We start from the raw sequence: 23351 nt of genomic DNA, 5'->3' as shown, positions 1-23351 counted from the left end.
TTCTTCCTGCATCTAACCTGTCTAAACCCGTCAGAATTTTAAACGTTTCTATGAGATCCCCTCTCATTCTTCTGAACTCCAGTGAATACAAGCCCAGTTGATCCAGTCTTTCTTGATATGTCAATCCCGCCATCCCGGGAATCAGTCTGGTGAACCTTCGCTGCACTCCCTCAATAGCAAGAATGTCCTTCCTCAAGTTAGGAGACCAAAACTGTACACAATACTCCAGGTGTGGCCTCATCAAGGCCCTGTACAACTGTAGCAACACCTCCCTGCCCCTGTACTCAAATCCCCTCGCTATGAAGGCCAACATGCCATTTGCTTTCTTAACCGTCTGCTGTACCTGCATGCCAATCTTCAATGACTGATGTACCATGACACCCAGGTCTCGTTGCACCTCCCCTTTTCCTAATCTGTCACCATTCAGATAATAGTCTGTCTTTCTGTTTTTACCACCAAAGTGGATAACCTCACATTTATCCACATTATACTTCATCTGCCATGCATTTGCCCACTCACCTAACCTATCCAAGTCACTCTGCAGCCTCATAGCATCTTCCTCGCAGCTCACACTGTCACCCAACTTAGTGTCATCCGCAAATTTGGAGATACTACATTTAATCCCCTCGTTGAAATCATTAATGTACAATGTAAACAGCTGGGGCCCCAGCACAGAACCTTGCGGTACCCCACTAGTCACTGCCTGCCATTCTGAAAAGTACCCATTTACTCCTACTCTTTGCTTCCTGTCTGACAACCAGTTCTCAATCCATGTCAGTACACTACCCCCAATCCCATGTGCTTTAACTTTGCACATTAATCTCTTGTGTGGGACCTTGTCGAAAGCCTTCTGATAGTCCAAATATATCACATCAACTGGTTCTCCCTTGTTCACTCTACTGGAAACATCCTCAAAAAATTCCAGAAGATTTGTCAAGCATGATTTCCCTTTCACAAATCCATGCTGACTTGGACCTATCATGTCACCTCTTTCCAAATGCGCTGCTATGACATCCTTAATAATTGATTCCACCATTTTACCCACTACCGATGTCAGGCTGACCGGTCTATAATTCCCTGTTTTCTCTCTCACTCCTTTTTTAAAAAGTGGGGTTACATTGGCTACCCTCCACTCAATAGGAACTGATCCAGAGTCTATGGAATGTTGGAAAATGACTGTCAATGCATCCGCTATTTCCAAGGCCACCTCCTTAAGTACTCTGGGATGCAGAGTAAAATTTCCTATAATACAAGAGTGGCTATACTTCAAAAGTGTGAAGTGTTTGGGACATCCTGAGGTTGTGAAAGGTGCTGCATAAATTCGTTGTTTTTTTCTTATAATTGGAAGGGGGATAGCTACAGGAATTTTTTAATTAAGAAAGTCCTACCACTTCAGGTTAATTGAGCCTGTCTATCTGTCCATGGTTTTAACAGTGATGAAGAATATGCTCAAGCACTTGACTTAGTAAACTATATTGACCCAAAATTGTCTGTGAGGTTTATGTTACCATGTTAGCTCAGCTGAAAGAACGAGCCTTGTGGCTGTCAGTCACAGACAGCTTGACACACACATAGATTCGGACATTTACTCAATTCAATTGAAAATCAGAATAGTGCAAGTACTTAGTGACACACAGCACAGTTCACCAAATTAAATGAGTGATTCTAAATTCAATTACCATGGCTTCTGTTAAAACTGGGCCTTTGAGGCAAACGTTTGCTGAGCTATTTATTCTTAAAATAAATGTGGCTGTCCCCGTAGTCATTGGTTCATCAATCCACACTGTGCTCTGTTGCAAATCAGGCACAATTACTGCAAAGACTTAGCGCTGGATTTTCGGCTTTGCTCATTTCGGGACGGTAATGGCAGCGGGGCAGTAAAGTTTGCGCCTGGGATTAGTTTGCGCCTCAGTCAGCAAAATTGGGCAACTGGACCCTGAGTGTGGGGCAGAGTGCTAAGGGAGCCGTTGCACACCTCCCTTAGGGCGCTAGTCCAGCTGAGCATGCAAAAATCCCGAGCTAAAGAGCTGGCCTGGGAGCGCTCAAAGAGCAGTCTGGGGGAAAAAAAAACTGTAAAAACCCACCAAAAACATTCCCATTACATAGCCCATGCCACCACAACATAACTCGCAAAAAAATGAAATTAAAAAACAATCACATTTACCTGAGGTCGGCATTACTTACCTCACTGCAGCTGCTACAGCTTGGAATGCCTGCTCTCACGGGCATTCCGTACGGATCGGGCAGGAGTCAAAAATCGAGCCGGTGTCGCAACCAGGGTAATAGCAAGCTGGCTCGCATCTTCCGGGCGATAATGCTCCATGTCCCGCCGAAACCAGTCCCAAAAACCCCAGCAGGGCACTGGAAGCTGGCCGCCTACCCAGAAGAGCTCACCACCGCCATTGCAGCCCCTCCAGGGCAAAAACAGAGGCAGACAGACAGCAGCGGAAAATCCAGCCCTTATGATCCAGTTATATTGGTGTCAGTAGGATGTTTGTGCAGCTGCTCGTGTTTCACTAAATCCCAGCTGCTGGGGAGACCCAGGAAAAAGTGGATTTTGCCAAAAGTCAGAATTTCCGATTGGTGTAAATTCAATAAAAATAGTGTCGATCAGAACAGCTAGGCTCGTGAATCTCACAGGCTTATATTGAGGTTGCTTAATCTGGAATCAATGGTGCAAACTCCCCACTGACACCAATGCCCTGCCTTGAATTCAGCTACATACACAGTCCGATGCTTTTCTCTGATAGATTGTTCATTGCTAATTGTCATGTATTCAACCAGCATTGTAACCCATGTATAAACTGACCTAAGTTGTACACCGTGAGAACACTGACCACTAGGTGGGAGACACTCCTAACCTGGACCTTCAGGTATAAAAGGGGAAGCTCCACCCACCTTCATGACTTGAGTGCTAAGGAATAAAGGACAGGTCACAGACTGACCTTCTCTCAAGCATGGGCCTCGTGTGCATTTATACTGTGTAGTAAGGATGTATCAATGGCGACAAGAAACTGGGATTTAAACCACGCGAGCATGGCCACTAGCAGAACAGACGAGAGGTACTGTGTTAAGGAATGGTTGGGACAGAGATTCAACATTGTTAAAGCAGCACACAGTTCTCCAGGCAGACAAGGGCAGTCAGGCATGCCCCAACATGTAGTCGAACCCAGAGGGGGAGTTCGACAGAGACAATGGCAAGCTGAACAGCGATTCACGCCATTGCAAGGGACAATGCGGCCAGTAATGGGGCCATCAACACCTGTTAATGGTGCACTCAAGGACAATAACAGGGGCAGTCAGGGATGATCGACTGGCAAGGGACCTTGTGTTTCAAACCGCAACTCATGCTGGAGGCATGGAGGCATACATTCAGCCGGAGTTTGCAGAGATGAGCAAAATACCTGCAGAAATTGCAGAAATGGACACTAGGGGAAATCGCTGGAAGCTGAAGTTCAGCGAGTTCATGTGGAGCACGTATACAGTTCATACACCAGGACGCCACCGATAATGATGAAAGTGCTCCTCAATGGCATCCCAGTATCAATGGAGTTAGACACGGGTGCCAGCCAGTCCCTGATGGGTATCAAACAGTTCAAAAAGTTGTGGGCATCCAAGGCCAGGAGGCCAAAATTATCGCCGATTGATGCACAGCTACGGACTTACACAAAGCAGATCATTCCAGTGCGAGACAGTGCCACGGTAGTCGTGACCCACAAAGATTCGGAGAACAGGTTGCCACTCTGGATTGTCCCAGGGGACGGTCCCGCACTACTGGGGAGGAGTTGGCTTGCTGTCATGAACTGGAAATGGGGCGATGTCAATGCAATTTCCTTTGTGGAGCGAGTATCATGCTCACAGGTCCTGGACAAATTTGACTCATTATTTCAACCCGGCATTGGCACTTTCATGGGGGCCAAGGTAGTGATTCACATAAACCCGGACGCCAGACCAGTACACCACAAGGCCAGAGCGGTGCCGTACGTGATGCGGAAAAAGATAGAAGGCGAATTGGACTGCCTGTTGAGGGAAGGCATCATCTCGGCAGTCGAATTCAGTGACTGGGTTAGCCCGATTGTGCCGGTGCTCAAGGCGGATGGGTCGGTCAGGATATGGGGCGATTACAAGGCCACCATCAATCGGGTGTCACTCCAAGACCAGTACCCGCTACCGAGAGCGGAGGACCTCTTTGCGACGCTATCCGGTGGCAAACTTTTTTCAAAATTGGACCTGACCTCAGCTTACATAACCCAGGAGCTGGTGAGTGAGTCGAAGAAGCTGACCACCATCACGACACACAAGGGGTTGTTTGAGTACAACAGATGTCCGTTCGGGATTCGCTCGGCCGCCGCGATTTTCCAACGAAATATGGAAAGCCTCCTCAAGTCGATTCCAGGGACGGTGGTTTTTCAGGACGACATCCTCATTACGGGTTACGATACTGAAGAACACCTCCACAACCTGGAGGAGGTGCTACGCAGACTGGACCGGGTAGGTCTGCGACTGAAAAAGGCGAAGTGCGTCTTCCTAGCTCCAGAGGTAGAATTCCTGGGGATGAGGGTAGCAGCAGACGGGATCAGCCCTACTGCATCCAAGACGGAAGCGATCCAGAGAGCACCCAGACCCCGTAACACGATGGAGCTGCGTTCATTTCTGGGGCTCCTGAACTATTTTGGTAACTTTCTTCCCAAATTGAGCACGCTGCTAGAGCCGCTACACATGCTCCTACGCAAAGGTCGCGAATGGGTCTGGAGGGACAGCCAGGAAAGGGCTTTTAATAGAGCACGCAATTTGTTATGTTCCAACAATCTGTTAACGCTATATGGCCCATGTCAGAAACTTGTGTTAACGTGCGATGCGTCGTCCTATGGTGTCGGGTGTGTGTTGCAGCATGTCAATGCCAAGGGTCAGTTACAGCCGGTAGCTTATGCCTCCAGGAGTCTGTCCCAGGCAGAAAGGGGCTACGAGATGGTAGAAAAGGAGGCGCTCGCATGTGTATATGCGGTAAAGAAAATGCACCAGTACCTGTTTGGCAGGAAATTTGAGCTGGAGACAGATCACAAACCCCTAACGTCCCTTTTGGCCGACAACAAGGCCATAAATGCAAACGCATCGGCCCGCATACAGAGGTGGACACTCACGTTAGCTGCCGATGACTACACAATTCGGCACAGACCGGGCACCGAAAACTGCGCCGATGCACTCAGCAGGCTCCCACTAGCCACCACTGAGGGGGCTACCGAGCATGCTGCTGGGATGGTCATGGCTGTTGAAGCTTTCGGAAGCGAAGGCTCACCCGTGACAGCCCGTCAGATTAAAGTCTGGACAAATAGAGACCCGCTATTGTCTCTAGTCAAGAAATGTGTCCTGAATGGGGACTGGGCAGCCACGTACAGGGCATGCCCTGAGAAATTTAAACCATTTCACAGGCGCAAGGATGAACTGTCGATTCAGGCCGATTGCCTACTGTGGGGAAACCGCGTAGTCATGCCCCAGATGGGCAGAGAGGTGTTCATCAGAGAACTCCACAATGGGCACCTGGGCATTGTCACGATGAAGGCAATTGCCAGGTCACACGTTTGGTGGCCAGGGATAGACGCAGATCTGGAACTTTGTGTTCGCAGGTGCAACACGTGTGCCCAGTTGGGCCATGCGCCCAGGGAAGCCCCCCTTAGCCCCTGGCCATGGCTCGCCAAGCCTTGGTCACGCATCCATGTGGACTACGCAGGTCCTTTCATGGGGAAAATGTTTTTGGTTGTAGTAGACGCCTATTCCAAATGGATCGAGTGTGACATTTTAAATTCAAGCACATCCTCTGCCACGGTAGAAAGTCTACGGGCAATGTTCGCCGCCCACGGTCTACCGGACATCTTGGTCAGCGACAATGGCCCGTGCTTCACAAGCACTGAATTCCAGGACTTCATGGCAGGCAATGGAATTAACCATGTTAGAACGGCACCATTCAAGCCGGCCTCAAACGGCCAGGCAGAACGAGCAGTGCAGATAATCAAACAGGGGATGCTCAGATTCCAAGGGGGTTCCCTACAAACCCGCTTATCACGCCTCCTGTTGGCCTATAGATCCCGACCACACTCGCTCACAGGGGTTCCACCCGCAGAGCTACTAATGAAAAGGATGCTCAAAACCCGATTATCCCTTATACACCCCACCATGAAAGAAATTGTCGAGAGCAGGCGCCAGTCACAATATCACTACCATGACAGGAATGCGAGGGCTCGATGTATTGATGTAAATGATCCTGTTTTTGTCCTCAACTACGCTGCAGGGCCCAAATGGCTCGCAGGCACTATGGTTGCCAAAGAGGGAAATAGGATTCTGGTAGTTAAACTTACCAATGGACAAATCTGCCGCAAACATGTGGATCAAACAAAAAGGAGGTTCAGCAACCCCATAGAAGAAGCAGAGGAAGAACACGATATAGAGTTCACTCCATCACAGGTGACCGAACACCGGAACCAAAGGGGGGAGAGCCCAGTCACTGTGGGCAGTCCGGACAGGCCTGAGGCACTGCAAACAGCAGACACTCAGGCCAGCGCCCAACAACCGGAGCCCCAACTCAGGCGCTCTACAAGGGAGCGAAAACCACCAGAGAGACTCAACCTGTGATCCCAATAAGACTTTGGGGGGGGAGGTGATGTCATGTATTCAACCAGCATTGTAACCCATGTATAAACTGACCTAAGTTGTACACCATGAGAACACTGACCACTAGGTGGGAGACACTCCTAACCTGGACCTTCAGGTATAAAAGGGGAAGCTCCACCCACCTTCATGACTTGAGTGCTAAGGAATAAAGGACAGGTCACAGACTGACCTTCTCTCAAGCATGGGCCTCGTGTGCATTTATACTGTGTAGTAAGGACATATCACTAATAAAATTTGATAAAATTAAGTTGGTAATTAAAGAGCGAAGATCAGGGGCTAGATTTTCCATTATTTTTGCATACATAACGCCCACTTAACGTCCATTTTAACACCAAAATGAGGTATAACACCCATATATCGCCCATTTAGCCACAAAATGGAAATTAACGCCATTTCTCGGTCACTTATCGCCGAGCGTTACTTTCGGCATGAACGTAACGCCGATAAAAAATAATACCGCCCACTCACCTTTTTGGGCGGAAAGATCAGAATGGGCAAAACTAACGCCCATAATAACGGCCAGCGTTATTTTCGGCACGTAATTAACGCCAAGATTTTAATAATACCGCCCGCCCACTTTTACTTGTCGTAAAGATCACATTTGCCGAAACGAACGGCCAGAAAATCGGCTACTGTTACTTTCGGCACCTCGCACACATCTCGCCGACAATATCGCTCGCTGAAAAAACCACTGTGAAAAAGTTGCTCTAACCTGAACTAATCACAGCGGTATTGACACTATGTTCTAAATCGCAGTTTGCATCATTTAAAAGGTTGCTTCAACTTCGGGGGAGTTTGGATGCACTCTGGAGTTCTTTTAAGGTGATGTGAACATCTGACCAAACATCTTATCATACCGTGGATGATTGGAATTTATTTTAGGTGTCTTAGTAGGGATATTTATTGTTTGTGAACAATCGGTGTAATACTGATAATTATTGGAATGGGGCCTGTCATTTCTCAGTCTGTCTTGATGAGTATGCACATGCTGCAGACTAGGGATGGTAGAAGATATATTCGACAGCATTATGTGCCCAATCTAAGATGTGCCAGACTGATGAGGAGGACCAGACCTTACACCCCCCGCACTTACAGGGAGAAGCAGTCTTACGTCAACTTGTCCGACACCACCTGCCTTAGGAGACTGCGCTTCCACAAGGAGGTTATCAGTGAGGCTATGCCAACTCATCAGGGGAGATCTGCAGCCTGCCAGCACCATCAGGATCGCACTGTCCATCGAGGTCAAGGTCACCGTGGCACTTTCATTCTACGCGTTGGGTTCCTTTCAGGCCTCAGCTGGCGACATTTGCAGTATATCTCAGCATGCCACACATTGCTGCATTAGACAGGTCATTGAAGCCCTTTACGCTCGCAGGATGGACTTTATCAGCTTCTCTATGACCAGGGAGGCACAGACTGAGAGGGCTTTAGGATTCTACTGAATTGCTAACTTCCCCAAGGTGCAGGGAGCAATAGATTGTACGTACATCACCTTTGCAGGATGCAGAGGTTTTAGGAACCGCAAGGGATTCCACTCCCTGAATATGCAAATCGGTGTCGGCCACCAGCAAATAATTATGGCAGTGAATGCCAAATTTCCGGGCAACATCCATGATGCTCACATCCTGCATGAGAGCGCTGTATCTGACATGTTTACCAGTCAGCCATAAGGTCAACGCTGGATGCTTGGTGACAAAGGATATGGTCTCACCACCTGGCTGATGACACCCCTGCATGACACCTACACCGAAGCCCAGAAGCGATGCAACGAGAGCCACAGAGCCACTCGCAATATCATCAAGAAAACCATTGGCGTGCTTAAGCAGCACTTTAGATGCCTGGACCACTCAGGAGGCGAGCTCCAATACCACCCTGAGTAGGTAGCTCAATTCGTGGTGGTGTGCTCAATGCTCCACAACTTGGCTATCAGGAGGGGACAAGAATTGCCAGAAGGGACTGACGGTCCATCTCAGGAGAGACTCTTATGTTAGCAGCTCATAAATGAGCGCTTTGCCTGAAAGAACGTTGTTGTTATTTACAAAGCTGCAACACTGCTGGGTGTGCAGGTCATACATCAATGGTGTGCATCACCTTGGTGACAGTTAAAGTTTAAATTGATTCAAGTTAAGTGTAGTTACACCCTTTCATGTTAAGGAATCACCAGTATGTAACGGTGTAGATATCTGAGACAATGCGCAACAAGGTTATGTTAAATAAAAAACATTTAATCTGACCATTTGTGTGAAATCATAATTATAACTGTAAAAAACACCCCACCTCACCCCTGCCCCACCCCACAACAAATTTATCACATTTACATCATTCGATTTCCAGCAACACAGAACACAAATGCAAACCAGCAAGGTAGCCCCCTCGCCCCTTCCCCCAACCCTCCCACCAAATTAGCACCAACAACATAAAAATATGCCCAAGACAACACCTGCGGCCATGCATCTCACTTTCCTTTCCTCCCCCACTTCTCCTCCCCACTTCTATCCCTATCTCTTCCCCTCCTGACTCCAAGCCACCTGGCCGAGGAGATCCTCAGGCGCTGCTTCATTGGGGGGGGATGCAAGAACCACTGCTTGGACGGATACGGGAGAGGACGGTCCCGAGGTGGGAACGTCCTTCGGGCCAGAAACAAGATCTTCCTCCTGGCTCTCATGTGTCATTGGCAATGGGGGTGCGGCTCCTTGGGGTGCAGTATCACGCACCGGGACCACAGGTTGGCCTCTGCCACCAGTGTTCCTGGCTATCAGCTCCAGGGCCTCCGCCATCCATGGCACCTACTCTGTCATGGTGGCGGACATGCTGGCCATGCCCCCCATTGTCTGTTGGATCTGCTGACCTATGTCAACACTCCTCCTGGACAAGTGTACCATGTCCCTGCTCAGATCTGCTGCTCGTGGAGCAGACCTGCCACGTCGAACCAACCTCTGCTTGGTCGGCGCCATCCTGCAGACACCTGGGGTGCCCTGTGGCAAGGTGTTTGGGCCCGGTACCTCCACGGTGGATATGGGAATGGCCGCAGAAGCATTAGATGTCATCGATATCGAATGGATTATGGAGGTTGGGGATGTAGGCTCCTCGAAGTCGGCACTGTTATCTGTTGAGAAGGGACCCAGCAGATGCATGGGCAAGAATCGGTGGTGCTCAACACTAGATGGAGGAGAGTCTGGCGAGTCCGTCCCCGCACCTCCAACTTCTGGGCTTGGTGTTCTTGCCTGGGGCCGTGCTGCTGGCTGAGCTGCAAAACAGAAATGAGGTTATTAGAGAAGGGGGTGCTAGGGTCACAAGGTGAGTCCAGCGCTACACACAGCATATGCACGAGAAAAGCAACACTCCTATCAAGATCATCACAGACATCACATTTCATGACCATCACCAAATTCTCCATTGCAATGATTCTCATGAGGACATCATTATTTAGAGAAGAATTTTATGATTCATCTATCATATAATATTGGTCGGGTATGAGTGGGTATGGCATCTATTGACTTTACATCACGCAGTGGTGCATACTTTACTCACGTGGCACAGACCGTCTATCACGACTGCGTGGCAATGATCTGACTGGAACGACCGGCTCCAGTGGCAGGACTCCTGGGAAGGAAGATCGAATTCACACGCACTCTTCCAGCTTTTGTGGCAGAATTGCGGGAGAGAAGGATCAAGGCAGTCGACCTCGAGGACAGAGGCAAGATGGCGTCCCTGCTCCAGCGAAGTGCAGCGTGGCTGAAAAAAAGATGGCCGCGGCCATATAACGAGGTGCAATGCTGAGGGACCAACACATGGTGTCTAACAAATGATTTGATTGGGGTAAAGCCAGCAGGGTTCTCTTAAAGGAGACCTGCAACCAACTGAACTTAAAGAGATATTGTATGCATGGCAATCAATGTAACGAACCGATTAAGATTGTGAACAAAATGTTGTTGTGAGATGTCGGTACTATTCCTAATGTAAAGACCAAAATGTTGTTGCGAGATGTCGGAAATAGAGTGTCCCCACCTTTGGATGCGGGATGAAGCGTTGGTATTGATACCTTTGCTCTCGGAAAACAACGAAATGAGCGACGTGGTTGGTCTCTAATTTGAACCTCAGACCGAATAGGTATTGATGCATGTTTTTTACACCGTACACACACGCTAAAGCTTCTTTTTCTACCATGCTGTAGGCTCGTTCTGCTTTAGACAAACTTTTGGATGCATACGCGACAGGTTGAAGTTTCCCCGACTCATTGGCTTGTTGTAACACACAACCAATTCCATGTGATGATGCATCACAGGCCAAAACTAAACATTTACATGGGTCATAATGTACCAGCAGCTTGTTCGAACAAAGCAGATTGGTGGCTTTCTCGAAAGCTCTGTCTTGCAATGCCTTTTGTTGCCTTTTCTCAATAGCATGTGCAGTGGTTCAAGTAAGGTGCTCAATTTAGGTACGAAGTTACCAAAGTAGTTGAGTAGACCCAGGAACGAACGCAGTTCCGTCACATTCTGTGGCTTAGGTGCATTCTTGATGGCTTTGGTTTTCACGTCAGTAGGTCTGATGCCATCAGTGGCGATTTTCCTCCCGAGGAATTCGACCTCCTGTGCCATGAAGACGCACTTCGAGCGTTTAAGTCTGAGTCCCACTCTGTCCAAATGCAGTAGAACCTCTTCCAGGTTGTTTAGATGTTCCTTGGAGTCACAAACAGTGATCAGGATGTCATCTTGGAACGGACTTCAGTCGACTTTCCATATTTCCCTGGAATATTGCTGCATCCGAGCGAATTCCAAACGGGCATCTGTGGTAAATAAACAGTCCTTTTTGCGTGTTAATGCACATAAGTCTCTTCACCGTCTCGACCAACTCCTGCGTCATATAGGCCGATGTCAAGTCCAGTTTTGTGAATGACTTCCCTCCGGCTAGCGTCGCAAACAAGTCATCAGCCTTCGGTAACGGGTACTGATCTTGTTTTGAAACCCTGTTGATCGTAGCCTTGTAGTCTCCACAGATTCTGACTGTGCCATCATTTTTCAGCACAGGAACAATGGCCCCAAGTTTCCACATGATTTGCTCCTGATTTTTAGGAGCAACTGGTGTAGAACGGAGTATCTTAGAAATCGGAATTCTCCACATTTAGTTTGCTCCAGTTCTAGTCAGTTAGAACAATTTCACTTTGGAACAGAATTTTGTTTTCAAAAGGGGGCGTGTCCGGCCACTTACGCCTGATTTCAAAGTTTCGTGAGTGAAAACTTACTCCAAACTAACTTACAATGGAGTAAGTGAAGATTTAGGTACGCTCGAAAAAAACCTTGTCTACACTTTAGAAAATCAGGCGTAGGTTACAAATCAGGCGTAGGGAATGGTGGGGGGGGGGTGTGTTTAAAGGGAAGTTTACAAATATTAAACACTTCAGTTTTACAAATAAAGAGCCATCATCAATAATAAATGATAAATACATCAATAAATCAACCAATAAATCAATAAAAAAAAATTAATAAGAAATAATTTTTTTTTTAAATCAATAAATAAAACATTTTCTACTTACTGACTGCAGCACCGGGAGCCCTCCAACAGCGTGCCCGTCCCCAGCACCAGATTTACAGGTAGGTGGCGTTGGGTCGGGTCGGGGGGTGGTGGGAGGGAGGTCGGTTCGGTTCGGGTCGGGGGGAGGGAGGTCAGGTCGGATCCAGTCCGGAGGGGGGGGGGGCGGGGGGAGCGGCTGTCGGGTCCGGTCCGGGGGCAGGGGGCGCGTGTGTCGGGTCCGGTCCGGGGGCAGGGGGAGCAGGTGTCGGGTCCGGTCCGGGGGCAGGGGGAGCAGGTGTCGGGTCCGGTCCGGGGGCAGGGGGCGCGTGTGTCGGGTCCGGTCCGGGGGCAGGGAGAGCAGGTGTCGGGTCCGGTCCGGGGGCAGGGGAAGCGGGTGTCGGGTCCGGTCCGGGGGCGGGGAGGTGCAGGTGTCGGGTCCGGTCCGGGGTCGGGGAGGTGCGGGGAAGCGGGTGTCGGGTCCGGTCCGGGGGCGGGGGGCGGGAAGCGGGAGTCGAGTCGGGTCGGGAGGAAGCAGCAGCTGGCCGTGGGAGGAGCCTTATTCATGCAGCCCCAGTGAGGCCATTCGGCCAGGGCTAGGGGCTGCGTGCTTCAGGACCCTCCCACACAGTTTCGGGCGCCTGGAACTACTGCACTTACGTGCCCACTGTAGCGCGCATGTGCAGAGCTGCCGGCACTGTTTTCGGCGCAGGGTCCTGGCTCCGCCCCCTACAGCCCCTGCTCCGCTGCGCTGAGGGCCAGAGGACCTGCAGGGAGGTGGAGAATACGGAGGTATTTTTTAGGCGCACTTTGTGGCGTGACAAACGGGCGTCCAGGTCGGGACTGCGCCGTTCTAGGCGCGGCTCGAAACTTGGGCCCAATGTGTCTGGCCCATTCATTAAATTCGACCAGTGATATGATCCCTTCACACTGGAGTATGTCCATTTCAATTTCGACCTTGTCCCTCATCATATACGGCACTGCCCGAGCTTTATGATGGACGGGTCTTGCATCTGAGTCCACGTGGATCTGCACCTTAGCTCCCATGAAGTCGCCAATACCCGGTTCGAACAGCGAGGGGAACTTGCTCAATACTTGGTCACATGTATTTTCCTCCGACAACAATGCCTTTATGTCGTTCCAGTCGCATCTGATTTTCTCCAACCAGCTCCTGCCTAGCAGTGTTGCGCCATTGCCTGGAACAATCCACAGCAATAACTCGTGAACCGCATTAATGACACATTAACTTGTGCACTGCCAATCACCTTTATCAGTTGTTTGGTGTACATGCGCAGCTTGGCGTTAACAGGGCTCAGCCTGGGCCTCACAGTCTTAGTATCCCACAGCTTATTAAATGCCCTCTCGTTCATGATCAATTGACTCACCCCTGTACCCAGTTCCATCGATACCGGTATCCCGTTAAACTTCACTTTAATCAAAATTGGTTTACTCTTGGTTATGAAAGAGTACAGTCCATACACTTCCTCCTGTGGCACCTCGGATTGCGTATCCAGATCCGCGCTAATCTGACTCTCATCCTCCACGTGGTGTGTCGCAGCTCGCTTGCTCATCTGCGGTCACTTACACTGGAGATGCCCCACTCTCAGGCAGTCTTTGCAACTATATTGTTTAAATCGACAGTGCTGGTGCCGATGATTTCCCCCACAACGCCAACACGGAGAAGTCGGATACATTCCCGCTGGCGGACTTTGGGCAGCCACAGGTTTCACGAACGCAGCCGGATAGGCCCTGCCATGTGCCGCTCTGGCGAATGCCAAATCTATCACATTTATAGTACTTGCCAAGGTTCGGTTCTTCACCGATATTTGCTTTAAACTCCTGTCCATCGTCATTGTTAGCGTTAGTGTTTTCTTAGAAGAATCACTCAACACTCAGGGTCGGTTCCAATGCTGAAGCAGCTTTTATTACGCTCAGCGGGAAGGAAAAACTCAGGACCGTATCCAGGTTTCTCTTCACAGAACAAAGAGTTACATGTACCTTTATATGTTTCACAACAGTTACAAAACAGTTTACTGCAGTTACACAGCCCATCACGGCTGGACACAAGCCAATCACAACGATTATAGATTACATATAGGTTCTTTAACCCAATAGAATTCTCCTACTATCCAGGGAACCATATGTTCGGTTATTGTCAACTTGGGCTGATCGATGGCTTTATAGGTTCTCTCCCTAGTTCTTTCATCTGGGAGAAATAATTGGTATATAGCCTTGTTTACAGCAAATGGTTTCCCTCTTATCTTTCTTCCTGAAATAATTGGTTTCATGGCCTTGTTCACAGGAGATGGTTTCCTTCTTATCTCTGTCTTCCCAGGCATTCCTACAGTGGGCCTCACAGGGTTATTGCTCGGTCAGTGAACGTTCAACAGTTCACAGTTTGACTATCTGATTTCCCATAATGCCTGGGCAGCCATTTTATGTGTGTGTCCATTTAAGCTTATGTGAGTTTTAAATATCCAGCAGGTGCCTAATGCCTAAGTCTATATATATTTCTACTCTCTACAACAATTCCCCCCTTTCGGTAAAGGGACTAGTCCTAGTCCCCTTTTAACCGACCGTACTGCCTTTATCTGATATTTGTGCACTGCCCGGTACTCCTTGCCTCAACGTGCTGGCCAGTCACGCGGTTTCAGGAGTCCCGGTTGCTTAGATCAAATTAACAAAGGCTAGCTCCTCCCGTCCCCTTATCAAACAGGCTTGTTTAATATCCAGGGAACGGTGATTGGTCCGTTTCCGCCGTTTGTGGCGCCTGCATACCTGGCAGGCCATCACGCCCCATGTTATTGCTAAGATTAATTGTATTCCGACCAGTGTGTGTGAAATAATTCGAATCCATGGGTGGATGTTCACATTTATTCCCCAGTCCCAGACCTTTCTCCACCAACTCTGACTTTGTAAGTCTACCTCGGTATCTTCTTTGATTTTAGTTTGTAGCTGGTGATAGAGTTTTACAGATTGATCCACTCTGAGCCTCAACTCCCGTAATACTTCGGTTAGATGTGGGATAGGGACCTGCTCTGGCTCGTCATAATCCTGCAAATGATCATGGAGCTGATCAGTTACTTCAATAACTTCGGACTTCCGGCGCCTAACCTGGGTGATATGCGCTTGCCCGATCGCGACAGGTCGTAGTGGTGTAAAGCAAAAGTTTGGCTGCGGTATAGGGCACTGCAGGTCATTATACTGGTATGAACGCTCAGTAGTAGAGACGCAGTATCTTCCCCTCCCTCCGTAGCCTGCCCTCGCGAAGTGCATGTGTGCGGGCACTATTTCTAGTACACACCCGTTGGTTCGGTTAAACCCGCACTCGTCTAGTTCCCCTCGGCCCACCGGGTGAGGGCATACTGTGATTTCCCCCCTTTGCTTGCAATCTGCTAGGGAAATCCCAGTAAGTATGTTGTTTCGACGAACGGCAGAGGTGGTGGTTAGGTAGTAGCGTATGGAGACATTTTCCCGTATTACTCCGATATTCTCTAGTTGGTATAAGGGGAACGGCCCTGAGTCCGGCGTTGCTATGGGGATCAACAGGACTATCCCTATCCCGGTAGTCCTACCCATCTGGCAATCTGGAATTGCGGGGTATACTCGGGTCAGTCCCTTCAGAGTACAATTATCCAGTGTCCCCCTTTGGTTCGCCAACTGAGCCAAATGTGAACTGTCTATCCAATCGGGTACTTCCCCGCGTTGGATCTGGTCGAGGTTGTGGCGGATCTGTCCCACCATCCACAGACCATAAGCATGACAGAGTTGCCCCTGTCTTTGCTTTATTGTATCTTCTTGTTCTCTATCAATGAGGTGATTGATGGTTTTAGCGTGAGCTTCCAGGACTGAGATGCCATCCAACTGGATTTCGGCACCCTCCTTTCCTAGGTTGGCCTGGTCTTCCTGGTTTTGCTCCACCCTCTCCAATAACCCCTTCATCACCCCTTTAAGCTGTTCTACCCTCTCATTTAGCCCTTGTATGTCTATCGAGTTCACTACGGAGGTTCCTGTATTGAAAACGGTAGCAACATCATTTACTATTTCCCTCTTCACCCTGGGTGCTAACCCCTGTCCCCGGAACTTACTGGCACCCATGGCATCGGCAGCCTGCTGCATTACGACTTTACTTAATACATTGTACATCTTCCTTGACTGTTCGGTACAATATTCCGGCATCTGGATGCCTGAAATATTGATCAGAACAGGCACAATTTCATGTTTAACATTATCATACAATAATTCCCCTTCGTTGTACATTGCAATCCCATTTTCTGGTCCCTTAGTAGTTATGGGACAAGGCAGTTCTTCGGGCAATGTAGTGATTCTTATGGGGCGCGGTGTCGGAGGGGGTGAGAAACATACATACAATTATATTGCAGCCGCCCCCGCCTCCTCGTAATACCCACACAGCCCCATTCCCTTCTTGCGGATGACTGATTGCTGGGATTGTCCCGGAGGCGCGCAAATTATGCCGAAAGTACATTCATCAGGCCCTTTGACATCCCTCCGTTTAATGCATCTGCTCCTTATACCCGTGGAGCACTGTACACATACTCTTATTCTTATTAGGATTCTTATTAAAATAAGTCCTGTCCTTGCTCCAGTCCTTGGCTGCTGGGATGCACATTCCGTCCGTTAAATTAAACAAGACTCCATAGTTCATATAGTTGTTTATTTCCAGCGTGCTCTGCTGTCCGTCGGTGTTGCCCAGGTTACGTGCCTGTCGCAGGGCTATCCATATTACGAGTAGCGCCATTCGTATTCCCATTCCGGTAAGTATTATCTGTAATTTTAAACAGACGGCCTGGTCGTCACCAGGGGTTAAGTTTTTTGCTCTACGAGAGTCCCTGTCACCCTGCAAAATCAGAAGCACAAGGTTATAATCGAACCATTTCGAGCTGAATCTGTAGGGCGTGCGCCCGTGTCTTTACTCACTTAAATATTACCCAAACTCCTATTATGACCAAGGCCAAAGCTATTCCTCCAAACATCGCTGTCTGCTTTACCGTTAGGTTGGGTTTGTGGACTACACCTACCCACCGTGGGGTACATTGGCTCTATTGCCAGAGGTGATGGTGCTATGGCTGCGCACTGCACTATCCGTCTAGTCCCGTTATCTCTTCCAGCCTGTTTATCTTAGCTTTTAACTCTTCAATTTGTTTTATTGAATATCTATTTCTTTATTGTATCAGGCAAGTATTATTACATAAGCTAGTTCTGTTTTTATTTTTGTTTCCTCTGTTAGGTGAGTCTTTTTTTTTCCCTATTAAGAAATCCAAATTAATAATGTTCAGTATAAAACGGCTGTCAATGGAAAGGGTTAACTCCTTTCCAGGTTTGTAAGAAGACCTGATGTCATTACGTGACTTCACGTAATCATCTGAAAAAAAAAAGTCTTTGTGCCTTCAAAACTGGCTTCGAAATTAGGAATCCGTTAAACAGCATAAATCATTAGAGTAAACTCCAATGTTTTCTTAACTTCTAATTCAAGTACTTGCCAAAGAATTTTTTTTTAAATTGTTTTAAAACAAGACCACACATACAATAGCAATTTTGTTTACTGAAATTCAATTCTGTTTTTTTTTTATTTCTCTCTTTCTCCTCGTTATCTTCAAAACCCTCCTGCTTGTTTAGACTGTTCGGGACATTTTTGATAAACACTGTCCATTTTGGAAATCTTTTCAAACTGCATTGAAACTTTTTCATAATTTAAAATTCGAATCCATGTAGAGTGTTTTTTTACTTATTCCAATTTTTTTTCTCTTCTAATTAAACCAATATCTTTTTCACAGCAAACATCAACTAGTATTTAGTAAGTTATGTCTTTTTCCATTTAGTCCGTTACATCTTTTTTTTTCCTTTCTTCAAATTAGGTTTTGTATTTTACACGGAGGGTTCGTAACTCCATAAAGTTGTTAATTTAAAATCATTTGTTTACTTTCAAAGTGGCGTCTTTATCTTTTTCTTTTTCTCCATAACTGGAATGAAGTCCATCTTTGAGAGTTTGAGTGCTTTTTCGTTATCTCAAAATGCTCCAGTTTCAAAGTCGTTACTAAAGCTTGCTGTTTTTTTTTAACATTTTCCAAAAGTTCCTTTTACACCTTCGCAGATAGCTCGCCACTTGCCCAGGAGTTTGACCTGATCAGATTTAATTTAATCTTTCTCTTTTTTTTTTAAATCCACCTCAGTATTTCCTGTGCCTTCTCTGAATATCTCAAAATCCCAATTCAAACGTTGTAATTTCAATCTTTATTTAAAACTTTTTTTTTAGAAGCTCTTTTTTTTTAAAGCATTCTTTATCTCATTCCGAGACTAAATTTATGTCTTTCAACCCAATCAATCATTGCATGTTTTCTTTCGGCAAGTAAGTGAGCATGTCAAATAAATATTTTGCTCAACAAACCTATTCTTTATTTGTTTATTTTCCTAGCTCCGTAACTTATCATCCGAATAAATCCACACCTGCGTTTCTAACTTAAATGTCTTAAAACTTCCCACATACAGGACAACATTACAAAGGGTTTAAAAAAAGACTTTCACTCTGTTTCTAAAATAAACAGACACTTGCATTCCTCTTCCAACCAGGCTTTCGGAACATGAAAACATAAAAAATTCATTCTGCAGTCAAAAATCACACAGACACTTCTCACTCAACGATCAGACATTTACAACAGTCTCTCTTCTTGTTTTGGCCGGCTCTATTTTTGGATCCATGACCTTTCAGGGAATTCGTAGTTTTATCTAAATAATTCCTCACATAACTAATTCCTGAGGATTCCACCCTGCTTTAATCATTTTTTCAATTAGCTTCTTTTGTTTTTCCGCCAGGTGGCGGGTAAGCGACCCTTCTGGTCCCCACTCGAGTTTACTTGTTTTCATGGCCATTCCTGGGTAGGACTACTACCGTTAGGAATCTACTCTCAGAGGTCCGCTTTCTTTCTAGCGCGACTTGTAGTAAACTGTCTCTTGGCTACTGTCAGGTCACAAGTTCTGCTGTTGCACAAACTTATACAATTCTTAAAAACGCGTTTAAGCAATTCCCCCAGTGCTCTACGTATCCTTAACGACTACCTACCACCGCTCAGCCTGTTGGTCCGACCCTGTTCACAGGTTTGGATTCCGTTAGCCGCTGTACACCGCTTGGTTCTATCCCGGGGTATTTCAAATTACACTACTGAGTCCGGAAGATGTCTCTCGGTATCACGATCCCACGGTCTAAATGTGTTCCCTACGCCTACTTGGTTCCTGGCCGTCACGTGGGACAAAAGTCCTCTTAATTCAGGCTCAGGCTAGGCGTTTGAGATATTAGACCGTCTCCTCATGTCGATCAACCAGCTTCCACCTTCCGCACCCTTTATACTTAAAAATTGTTTTTTATACTCACCCGGGTTTTTTTTTCCAAGGGCGTCCAGCGACTCCGGGAAATCCCGTCGACTACGCCATTGTTAGCGTTAGTGTTTTCTTAGAAGAATCACTCAACACTCAGGGTCGGTTCCAATGCTGAAGCAGCTTTTATTACGCTCAGCGGGAAGGAAAAACTCAGGACCGTATCCAGGTTTCTCTTCACAGAACAAAGAGTTACATGTACCTTTATATGTTTCACAACAGTTACAAAACAGTTTACTGCAGTTACACAGCCCATCACAGCTGGACACAAGCCAATCACAACGATTATAGATTACATATAGGTTCTTTAACCCAATAGAATTCTCCTACTATCCAGGGAACCATATGTTCGGTTATTGTCAGCTTGGGCTGATCGATGGCTTTATAGGTTCTCTCCCTAGTTCTTTCATCTGGGAGAAATAATTGGTATATAGCCTTGTTTACAGCAAATGGTTTCCCTCTTATCTTTCTTCCTGAAATAATTGGTTTCATGGCCTTGTTCACAGGAGATGGTTTCCTTCTTATCTCTGTCTTCCCAGGCATTCCTACAGTGGGCCTCACAGGGTTATTGCTCGGTCAGTGAACGTTCAACAGTTCACAGTTTGACTATCTGATTTCCCATAATGCCTGGGCAGCCATTTTATGTGTGTGTCCATTTAAGCTTATGTGAGTTTTAAATATCCAGCAGGTGCCTAATGCCTAAGTCTATATATATTTCTACTCTCTACAACAGTCATACATGATTGAGTGATCTGGATGGCCCTTTTTAAATCCAACTCCTTCACCGCCAGAAGTTTGTGCAGAATCACCTCGTGGTTGATACCGATAACGAAGAAGTCCCGCAGCATGTCTGCCAACATCGTCCTGAATTCGCACGGTCCTGCTAGACGTCTCAGGTCGGCAACGAATTCCGCCACGCTCAGGCCCTCCAATCGAACGTGTGTATAAAACCTGTATCTCGAGATGATGATGCCGTCGTCTGGCTTAAGGTGCTCCGGTACCAATGTACACAACTCCTCGTATGTTTTCTCTGTTGGATCACTAGGCATGAGTAGATTCTTTATCAGACCGTAGATCTTTGAACCGCACACAGTGAGGAACACGGCCCGGCGACGATCTGCATCGTCGACCCCCTTCATGGCCATGAAGTACTGGTTCAAACGGCTCACAAAGTCTGCCCAATCTTCTCCCTCCACGAATTGCTCTAAAAATCCAATTGTGCTCATTTTGAAAACAAAGGTTCTTGTATTCTCGTCGCCAAATGATATGTATGTAATAAAGGTACAAACTGAGTACCGTTTAACTAAGCAGGCTACAACCTTGCTTCTACTTTATTTTGGCCCAAAGTGCCTGACTCACAAAATGGCTGGCCTTTTATAGCAGAGCAGCACCATGTGCGTGCTGCTCAGTGGCCTCCAACAATGACACCATCTGGTGGCTACAAACAGCATGTACATACATGACAAAATCTTTTGCCCTAGTTGAAATTTAAATGAATTTAAAATTCATTCTATTCATACCAAACACAAGAAATTACTACTCATAGAATTGAATCTTCAAAGCCTTTGGAAACAACAGAATTTAGTTACATTTTTAAACAAATTGCAATTACTTGCAATTTTCTTTCAGGGTCCATAAAGGAATGAGATAGTTGCTTGAAAAAGAGGAACATTAAAGGGTATTCGGAGCGAGTGTGATGAGACAAGTTGTCTGATTTGATGGGCTGAATGGCTTGTTTCAGTGCTGGAACATTCTATGATGCTGTGATCTCAGGTGCAAATTTTTATGCTTATAAATCAATTGTACCAACCCTTCTGCATGAGAGCCATTTCTGGTCCAGGACATGATTTTCAATGGTCTGCTTAGGGTATTGCACCAACCTCCCTGAATACAGTCCACAGACATAAGGGTATTTTAAAATATTTCTTGTGTTAGTAAGTGCCAGCCAAAGTAATATTTCAACTATGCATTAAATACTGATAGAAACAAATTCTGGACACCATCTGTGCTCCAATTATCCAACTTCAGGACTTGAGCGTATGATCTCGGCCGACACATCAGTCATCATCATCATCATCATCATAGGCGGTCCCTCGAACAAGGATGACTTGCTTCCACATGAGTTCACAGATGTTTCAATGAAGGACTCGATGTTCCAGTCCTGAACTCCAATTGAGGGGATGGAAGATGCCTGTGCATGGATTTTTTTTAAGTTGCAATCAGTAATTAGCTGGAGATTGGTGAGTAGCTTTTCTTTTTCTTTTTTATATCAGTAAGTGAACTGTAACATTGTTATTACCAATTTAAGGATATCTAAGGGTTAAGGCATGGCAGGAGAGATCGGTCACGTGATATGCTCCTCCTGTACCATGTGGGAACTCAGGGATGCTTCCAGTGTCCCTGACGACTACGTGTGTGAGAAGTGTATCCGCCTCGAGCTCCTGACGGTCCGCGTTACGGAATTGGAGCTGAGGGTGGATTCACTCTGGAGCATCCACGATGCTGAGAATGACGTGAGTATCACATGTAGTGAGTTTGTCTTACCGCAGGAGAAGGGTCCACAGCCAGATAGGGAATGGAAGACCAGCAGGAAGAGCAGTGCAAGGAAGGTAGTGCAGGGGTTCCCTGTGGTCATCCCCCTGCAAAACAGATACACTGTTTTGAGTACTGTTGGGGGGGTGACTCATCAGGGGAGGGCAGCAGCAGACAAGTTCATGGCACCGTGGCTGGCGCTGCTGCACAGGAGGGCAAGAAAAAGAGTGGGAGGGCGATAGTGATAGGGGATTCAATTGTGATGGGAATAGATAGGCGTTTCTGCGGCCGCAACCGAGACTCCAGGATGGTATGTTGCCTCCCTGGTGCAAGGGTCAAGGATGTCTTGGAGCAAGTGCAGGACATTCTGAAATGGGAGGGAGAATAGCCAGTTGTCATGGTGCACATTGGTACCAACGACATAGGTAAAAAAAGGGATGAGGTCCTACGAAACGAATTTAAGGAGCTAGGAGCTAAATTAAAAAGTAGGACCTCAAAAATAGTAATCTCGGGATTGCTACCAGTGCCACATGCTAGTCAGAGTAGAAATTGCAGGATAGCGCAGATAAATACGTGGCTTGAGCAGTGGTGCAGCAGGGAGGGATTCAAATTCCTGGGGCATTGGAACCGGTTCTGGGGGAGGTGGGACCAGTACAAACCGGACGGTCTGTACCTAGGCAGGACCGGAACCAATGTCCTAGGGGGAGTGTTTGCTAGTGCTGTTGGGGAGGAGTTAAACTAATATGGCAGGGGGATTGGAACCAATGCAGGGAGACAGAGGGAGACAAAAGGGAGGCAGAGGCAGGAGACGGAGGGGAGATGGGGGGCGGAGAGGCCCGGGGCGGGGAACAGGATGGGCCACTGTGTGGCAGAATTCTAAAAGGACAAAGGGTGTTAAAAAAACAAGCCTGAAGGCTTTGTGTCTTAATGCAAGGAGTATCCGCAATAAGGTGGATGAATTAACTGTGCAAATAGATGTTAACAAATATGATGTGACTGGGATTACGGAGACGTGGCTCCAGGATGATCAGTGCTGGGAACTCAACATCCAGGGGTATTCAACATTCAGGAAGGATAGAATAAAAGGAAAAGGAGGTGGGGTAGCATTGCTGGTTAAAGAGGAGATTAATGCAATAGTTAGGAAAGACATTAGCTTGAATGATGTGGAATCTATATGGGTAGAGCTGCAGAACACCAAAGGGCAAAAAACGTTAGTGGGAGTTGTGTACAGACCTCCAAACAGTAGTAGTGATGTT

This window comes from Pristiophorus japonicus, chromosome 1 (assembly GCF_044704955.1).
Source record: "Pristiophorus japonicus isolate sPriJap1 chromosome 1, sPriJap1.hap1, whole genome shotgun sequence".
In the NCBI taxonomy this organism is placed as follows: domain Eukaryota; kingdom Metazoa; phylum Chordata; class Chondrichthyes; family Pristiophoridae; genus Pristiophorus; species Pristiophorus japonicus.
Note: the sequence above shows the minus strand (reverse complement) of the source record.